The sequence below is a fragment of the Coturnix japonica genome, chromosome 1, assembly GCF_001577835.2.
Source record: "Coturnix japonica isolate 7356 chromosome 1, Coturnix japonica 2.1, whole genome shotgun sequence".
Lineage (NCBI taxonomy): Eukaryota > Metazoa > Chordata > Aves > Galliformes > Phasianidae > Coturnix > Coturnix japonica.
This window is the reverse complement of record NC_029516.1, coordinates 26906716-26915872: the sequence shown is the minus strand read 5'-3', so window position 1 is coordinate 26915872 and position 9157 is coordinate 26906716.

Below are 9157 nucleotides of genomic sequence, written 5' to 3'. Positions count from 1 at the left end.
CTATAATTTGTGTATTTATGGGGTGTCAGTCTCTGCAGCACCAAGAGAGCAGACTAGCCTGAGGCCGCAGACTCGCCATCCAAACAGAGTTCAGAACCCAGGAATTCCTCCCTTCCATTCCCATGCTCCGTCCCCTTCTCTGCAAGACGTGGAAATAACAACGAAGCTCATGCCACCGTAATCTCTAGGACATTTTCATCTGTATAATAGATGGAAGTGTTCTGTCACTGCTGCCACTAAATGTTTACTCATTTTGTCAACATTTCTACAAGAATTTTATGATACCAAAGAGCAGTGCTGCGATCATATAAATCAGGAGTCTTATTTCAGGGTTGCCACAAGAAGGCAACTGCATTCCACTTTTCTGGTGTGGACAAGAAGGAGTAAGAGAAATAGCAGGGACAGAAAACATATATTAACATTTGGCCACATCTGTGCCTCGTTCAGCAAAGTGCTCTTCATTTTCTTAACTCAATGCTCCTTTTTGTCCCATTCAAGACAGTAAAAATTGCAGCTTGAGGAAGGAGTGAGGTAGTGAAAGATTGGAACAACTGGCTTTTCTTTCTCTTTTCTTCTTTTGTTGTCCTTACTGATTACCTTATTTAGTAATAAAAATTATGTTGTGAGCAGCAGAGGTGACCTTTTCTACAAGTCGTGCAACTTACAGGGATGTGGGAACCTCAAATCAAAATCTACTGAGCAACCTATGAAACTGAACTCCTTTATCCTCTCTCTTGCCTAACCCATGGTTAGAAAGAAGACAACCAAGGCTCCCCCAACCAAACGTAATCTGACTGTCTCTGACTTAGCTATTTATTGATAGCTAACAGAATATTTTCTTTTTCCAGCTAATAGCTAGAAATAGCCATCTCGGCTAATGGTGGGTGCATAAAACTTAACCACAATTTCTCCTCCGTGCACCACAGCTGACAGCCAAAGCTCCACAAAGCTTTCCGAGCTCTTCAGCCCCCCTGTTAGCTTCTCTACGTTCTTTGCTCTCACCTAAGCTCTCATCACCATCCACAATCCATCTCGGCAGCTGGTGGCCCTGATAGAACAGGTCAGCTGCTGAAATTCTTCAGATAACTTTTGACAGTCCATTTGGATCAGCAGTCTCCAGGAGTAGTGCATTTCTGAAAGCCACACTCAGGCTGTACCCCAGTGCAAATGGCTAATGTTCAAATATGTCAAACAGCTCAGGATTAACTGTACTGGAAAGTATGAATTTAATTTCCTCTGTTTAAGAATTAGAAGAGAAGCTTGTTTTCAAACTTCACATTGAAGAATAGTAATTTCATTTTACTTCAGGGTTGTTTTCTGAGGAGTGGGGGTTGGTGCCATGTAAGGTATTAATTCATCAACATTTTTAAGCACACACAGTTTTAAACAGATCAGTAGCCCTAAGAAAGTAAAAACATGAATATTGCGCTATACTTGTGTAGGCAAGACCTAGAAGTCTGAAAGATTATTTCTGGTTTGTTTGGTTGGTTGGTTGGTTTTATGCACGGAAATAAAAGCAAAAGCAAAACAATTCCATCTTTATAAGCCATTCACACAGTGCCTAATGACTTGACATTGGACTGCAGCATTGTCTTGAGAAACTTTATTTCCAAGATACTGCTTGGTTTACTTCAAAACATGAAGAAATCAAGCGAGGGAGAAAGATGGACACAGGGCTGTGTGTGAAGCCAGGCTTCCCAGCAGCACAGATTGGCAGCAGCCTTCCCTGGGACCCGGCCCCAGTGATATAGTGTGTCTTTTCAGTAGTGGAAAACTGCTCTTAAAGACATCACAGCAAGTCCTGAAGGAAGCTCTGACTTTCAAAATGGGACCACAGACAGAGAGGTACTGTTTAACACCAAAATGTTATTAATTAGTTAAACACTGCATTTAAATAGCAAGAAAACAAGTGAAACCATTGCAAAAATGATTTTCTTTGCTGCATCCTTGTCTTCCTTGTTACTTTTCTTTAAGAAAGAGTTTTGCATTGGATCAAAGGTGCAAAAAGAGTCGGTAATATAAGCTGCAGTTTGGTTGCTCAGTACCGCTCTGTGCTCTCTGCACTGACATCACCAGCAAATGTTTACTCCTGAGTAATCACTTTCTTCTCCACTGCCCAAAGATCCACAAAGTGCTGCGGGAAGAAAGCACAGAGTTCTGTGTTTGTGACACCAATCTGCTCCCACAGCAACGCGTGTCATCTTACATGTAACATCTTGGGCTAAATCCTGCTCTTCATTACACGTGATTCGTGCTGTTGGCTTGCATACTTCCACAGAAATTTAAGAGATGAGAGATATCTATTGCACGACTATTCTGGATACAGCTTTGCTCCCATACAAATTACACTGCACCATTTCAAACAAGTTGCTCCTGATTTATATTAGTTTTATATCAGGTTCAAGCATGAAAATTATCAGGAAGTAATAGAGCTGTATTCAAAATACAAATATTTTTCCTCATTAATTAAAAAAGGTTGTGGAAAAAGTAAAGAAGTTACTTTCTATTTGCTGATATGTGGGAACATTTGCCCAAGCACTAAATCCTCCTTTAAAGAAAAATAACATGTGCTAAAGCTTTAAAAGGAGTCCAAACAGAGGATTAATTGAGGAGATTGATTTCAGGTTTCTCCACCCTAGTTTAATAGGCTTTTTCCCAACTGAGTTTTGGGGAGTTTGGTATTTTAAACCACTTTTTCTTAACAGCAGTAAGGAAGAAATCTGGGAACTGATTTATTGTGAGGATTTTCCATTGTACTCAGTGGGCATTCTGTACTGCCTTCTTTACGTGCACTTTCTAGCTAGTATGAATTTGTTATGTTTTATACTTTACATCTACTGGCATCATATATCTTACTTAGTCAGTAAATATGGATGATCTGGAGTTTGAATTAAAATAAATAAATAAAAATGTGCTGATATTTTACCTAAATGTGCAGCTCTTGCTTTTAGGTTGCCTGGGACCATAAACTTGCTCATACACTGCTGTGCTTTAGGGCTGCTGTGCGCCAGCTGAGCAGCCCAGAGTTAGATCAAATCTCAGAACTGAAAATTTGCCATTGTGTTTGCAGCATTCAGCTACAGCCTACATTCTGGTTTGGTTTTGCATCATGAAGGTGCAAGTCCCTCATCAACCAAGTTCTTTTTGAACTGATCTCATACCAGGACATTCACTCTTGAGACTGTCAGGAGTCAAAACGGAGAGGAAACATCTCCTTTCAGCAGAAGATGGGCTCCGTGTCCCACCAACAGACAGCCATGTCCCAGGCTATGGGCACGTTTCAAGTGGGGCTGAGCAACTGGAGGCAGACAATTCTCTAGCCCATGGAAGCCCTGGCACAGAGCAGCCAGGTCCTGCTGCACTGCAGCTCTGTTCACAGCTTTGCTCCTGCTCTGTGCGCCGCGGTGTAACTCAGAGCAGCCAGGCGCTCCAGGCCAGCTCCTTGGCTGCACTGCAGACCACACACCTAGCAGTCTTTGCCTTCAGCTAGCAGCAGCTACAGCGGCTCAAAAACCAGGAGGGAAACATGCTTTCCTTAGCAGCCAGATTTTTAATTGCAAAAATGTTCTACCAAGCTTATTTAAGCCACGGGAGATGAAACCAGCAGGCCAGGGAGCAGCTCCCCAGAAGAGTATCCCAGGCACACCCCTTTCTCCCTAGAAACAGATATGCCCACCCCATGGCCAGAATTTGCTGACACTGTGATGCAAAGCACATGATCTGGCCCTTGCACTACATTTTCTGTCAAAGCTGTACCTAGAATTTATGCAACTCTGGTGATTTTTTTTTTCTCTCTGTTCTGTTTTAGATCAGGCTGAGAATTCATCTGAGCATTCAGAGATTTTTAATATCTTAGGTTTTTGGCTAAGCAGATATAATGCTTTATTATTTTCCCATATTGCAAGCTTTCCAAAATGTGCTGCATTTGTAAGCATAAATGTAGGGAGAGGGAGAGAAAATGGGTAATTATACGTCCTATGTCTTCTTATCAAAGCTGCATGTTGGAATAGCGGGAGAAATTGAAGACAAAATGAGAATAAAATTTATTGCAGACATCATTTCTCATTTTAGTGGCTGAATGTCTTCCAAGTAAGCTTCCTTTCCCAAACTCTGTGAATTCAGGGACTGTGTAAGATACGCCTTGTAGGCAAGGATTTGTTTTTTCAGTGCAAGGAACAGTATTTCCAGTCTAACTCAAATAATGGGAAAAAATGGGTCCAGCTGTATCTCTAAAGCTACAGCCACATTATGATTGTTCAGAGAACATTAAATGTCTGACCTGCCTATAGAAACCAGCTGGGGAAAAAAAAGAAAGGAAAAAAAGACCATTTCTACAGGAACTTGAAGTAAAGTAGACCTAGGGGATGTTCCCATTTACTTTCCAAAAGCCATAGTGTGTGCTCCTTTCCCCAGGGCATATATTAGTGATCTCCATGGAGTGTTTGTCTGTCACATTACGCACCAGAGCCCTGAACCAATATTTGCCTGCTGCTGTCATCCTGGAGCCCCCCAGAAGTGCACCCAAAATGAAGAAATCTAAATGTAGGACTTCCTCATTCCTTGATCTGAATGTTATGGGGACCTCCCCTGCCTGAATGCTTGTTGTGATTTCCCAGGTACTGAAGAATATGACAAAACCGTTTTGATTATCCAGGTTGATTCTTGAGATCATAAAGACTGTGATACTTCCTTGAACGTAGCTAATACTTGAACTAGAACCTACTTACTGAAAAAAGCTCTTGAACCTGGAAATTATCCCATGCTGGAGAACAGACTGAGTGAATTGTTCCATCGGTTGCTTGAGACACAGGAAAAACTAACATAAATTCAGTTAGTTTCATCTTTCATCCACTGGGCTTGGCAAAAGTTTTACCAACGAGACTGGAGAGTCCTTTTATTTATTGATAGGTCAAACTCTCTCTCTCAATTTTCTCTTCATTTAACTAAATAGATTTCACATCCTTTTCTATTGACTGATTCTTGTGATTTTTCTTCTCTTCATCCTCTTAATACATGCTTTGAATTGCATTTTTTTCCCCCTTAATGCATTTTGTTTGATGTTAACAGCTTAATTTTTAAAGCATGAACTTCAACTATTATTGACTTGGACTCTTGAAAATGCTTTTTTTCATGTGTGTAACAAATGCAGCTGTCATCATTATTTACATCTGAACTATGAGAAATGTTTATGACCAGTTCTTCCTTCTTGGCGACAATGGCTTTAAAATCTAATACCTCCATTTCGGAAGTGATTTTGTTGGTGTTTCAGCATGGATTGCTCAGACACTGTCCCACGTTAAACTCAAACCTAAAGCTCACGTTCAGTGTAAAAGGAACTTCTATGTGATGCATAATCTTTCACACACACCTATGGGTCTGCCTTAACTCACAACATCCGTGTCACACTGTGCGGTTTTTGTGCTCTGAATTTGATCCTTATTCTGCACTTATTCTGAGAGGTGAGAAATGCATCACCAGGATGAAACACTCCGGGAAGTTAACAAACCCTGCAATCTGGAGACAGCTGCTTTAATTTACAGGTAGAGAAAGCAGTGAAGGAGGTTATCTGTGAAATAGGAGTAACAGTTTGGAAGTTTCCTACTACTGCTGACTGGAGAAACAATAGGACAACACAGGGGACATTGTGAGGAACACAGTAGGCTCTGGCTACTGTTTTTATCTCAGAGAGTATTCTTTACATATTTTCTTTAATCATGGTCTTAGTGACTGGATTAGCAGCCTTGCATCCTTCCTTATTGCTGTACTTGTCAAAGCAATTGTAGTGGTGTGTTTTAGTCCTTTTAGCCTCGGAAGTCCTATTAGAGGTCCTCTCTGTGACAAGGATCCCTCATGAGAGGCACAAAGACACACATGCATCTCAGGGACTGGGGAGCAGAGCCCCACAGAGCAGAGCTCTTCACCATGATCACGTACAACCAGGAACCAGAACAATCCAGTCCAGTACCTCCAACAATATCCCAGAATGGGGTTGATTTTGTCAATTGTTTCATGTTTTATCTCAGTTGTTTCTCTCTTCTTGAATGTATTTACTGACATACGTTCTTCTCACCCTCCACCACACCTTCTGCAAGTCTGGTGCTCTGAGGAAGGGTCTCTTTGCACATGGGTCAGCCTTTCCCATGTGAATGAAATTCAAGAGGAACGAGAGGCTCAGGAAAGCAAGGCCAGAAAATCCCTGATGGTGAGCAGAGCAGCCAAAAAGGCCTCCAGAAAAACTAAATGGAGGGGCTTAACTTTACATTTTGAAAATAGTCTTCTCAGATTTAAAATGAATGAATAAATGAAGTAATTAACCAATTAGCATAAAGGAGCTTGTTTCTCTTCTGTTCTATTTCTGTGAAGAGTAAATCAGAGCTCAGCCAGCTCCTAATTTTGCTACTGGATAAAAGAAGAGGGACTTTGCAAGATGCTTCTGTGGGCAGGGAAGTTACAAATAGAGGAATGAAAAGGATCCCCATTCACATAAGCAATAGAAACAACTGCTTTCTAAGTGTGAAGGAAACGTATGGAAACATTTTCCTCAATTCTGCAGTCATTGCACACAAGTTTAAGTGCACTGACTCAGGTGTTTTCCTCCGATGAGACCAAATGTGCCCAGAATGAAATCAGGTTGCACAACAGGGAGCCTCAAAATAACCCAAGGAGCCCAGTCAGCTCCAGTCAGTCCTGAGAGAATTTCATTCCTAATTAATTTAAAATGACCAAGTGTGAATTTGCCAAATTCTGCTTCACTGACTCCAGTGTTTTGACTTTCTGGAATTTCTGTTAGATCGGGTTTAGCCATATAAAATGTATTGCAAGGAAACATAAGGCATATTTAGCTGACAAACCGGGAGACTTGACATATTTCCATGTCAACCTTGACAGATAGATAGGCAGTGCCTGAGAAAATGACACCTACAAAGGAACAAGGATGCCTTTTTACATCCAGGACCTCAGCCTACTTCATCGCTGACACTTCACAGAGGCAATTAATATACAAGGAGCCTTTCATGACGAAGAGCGAAAAAGTACAAAACTTTGGCAACGCTCCCCTCTCACTAGACCCATAGAGAGACTTGGTGATAAAGGGAACAAATTGTGTTGTGACACTCCAGGGTAGAGAACAAAACAGAAGAAAAAAGAGACAAAAATAGACAAGTGCTTAATTATAAACTGGGTCGCATCTTCTGTGTGAAGATGTGTGGTATCTGAATCTGGCAAATACCGGGGGGAAAAAAGAGCAAGCTCTCAAACACTGCAAATATTTCTGATGTTCAGAAATGCTGCCCACTCATTATCCGTTTTTCCTTCTGCTGCATTTCTGGCTCTTCACCATCTCCAGAAAACATCCTTTGATTTATTTACTCGTGGCTTTTATGTTTCCGCGAACTCCCATGTTACCAAGTTTTACAACCCCAGTGTGTTCTGAAAACGCATTTCCAACTCACTTCAAATTGCTAAAGGAAGCAGGATTTTAATTTTCCTGTCCGTACAGCGGCAGCACAGTGCCTTTACTTGGGAAGACAACACAAACAGTGCCAGGCAGCTTATTACACAGAAACACAAAGTGGTTGGATGAAGAATAGGAAATACTGAAAACGAGACGTGCGTTTAAAACATAGAAAGTGACGCCCTGATTAATCTAAATCTGATCGGGTTTTGCTTCATTTTGGTTCTGTTGTTTTTATTAAATCTGTTTCTTTTTTATTCAAGAATTGCTTTCAACAAGTATTGAAAGCCATTCACTGATTGATACCTTATATAAATAAATTGCATTTCATCTAGCAGATAGGAGAGAGACAAGAAATACCTCTAATGACATTACCATATCTGCTTAACATTAGAGGTCTAGCTAAAACGCCATTTAAAAGTGAATGAATTCTGTTCACCCTTTTGATTAAACAAGACAACAGCTACTTAGGTAAACATGGTGATGGGATGCATTTTTCCATGTGTGTGTGTATTATTTGCAAACCTTGCCTTCATCGCTTCTGAACTGATTGCTACAATACGTGTTGAGGCAAAAGGACCTTAAGGACTATCAGACGGCTCGTATCCAAACCGTAGCCCTAATCATATCTGAATGCAATTTCACAGTACATGAATTTCAAATCTATCTAAATATTTGCACTCTGCCTATTACCGTATCATCCTATCAGCATCAAAACAATGACATGTGAGGCTATTATTCATAAGTAATAGCTGCACTCGATCATATAGCAGTGATAGAGAATAGTGATTGCCACTGGAGAAGTGCTCATCCCTGATGTTTGAAAATCCCTTCATCTTAACAACCTTTTTGAGATACTTTGGGTGACTGAAAAAGAAACACGATTTGCGATGTTAATGACTTTCCTGTTTACTGCTTCTGTGGAAGAGCATTTTATGCGTGTCATTTTTTAGCATGACAGTCAAAAACAGCTGAATGTCAAATCATCATAGAATCACAGAATGGCCTGAGTTGAAAAGGACCACAATGATCATCCAGTTTCAACCTCCCTGCTATGTGCAGGTCTTCAACCACCTGACCAGCCACATCCAGCCTGGCCTTGAATGCCTCCAGGGATCGGGCATCCACAACCTCCTTTTGCAACCTGTTCCAGTGCATCACCACCCTCCTAATATCTGACCTAAACCTCCCCTGTCTCAGTTTAAGACCATTCTCCTTTGTCCTATCACTGTCCACCCTTGTAAACAGACATTCCCCCTCCTGTTTATCTGCCCCCTTCGAGTATTAGAAGGCCACAGTGAGGTCTCCCTGGAGCTTTCTCTTCTCCAAATCATGTCAAGACAAAGCTCACATATGTCAGAGGTCTTTGCTTTTGCCTGAGCCCAATTGACTGAGAAATTACTTCATAATCAGTGGTTTTAAAAAAAAAATAACACCTCTATTTTTATAGATTCTGAGATGCTTTTTCAAGGTACATTACACATAGACAAAGGGAGATTTTGCATTGATTTCAATGTCTCTCAGGTCAGTCCTGTACTGATGGAAATAACAGCTCAATTAATAAATTCAAAACTCTATAATATCTACAAAACCAAATTCTTGCAGTCCCAGAAATCTATCCACGCTACTTTTGAATGTAGATTCTGGATTCTACACATACAAAATACATAGTATGAATACAGTAGGAAATAATACAGATTAAAC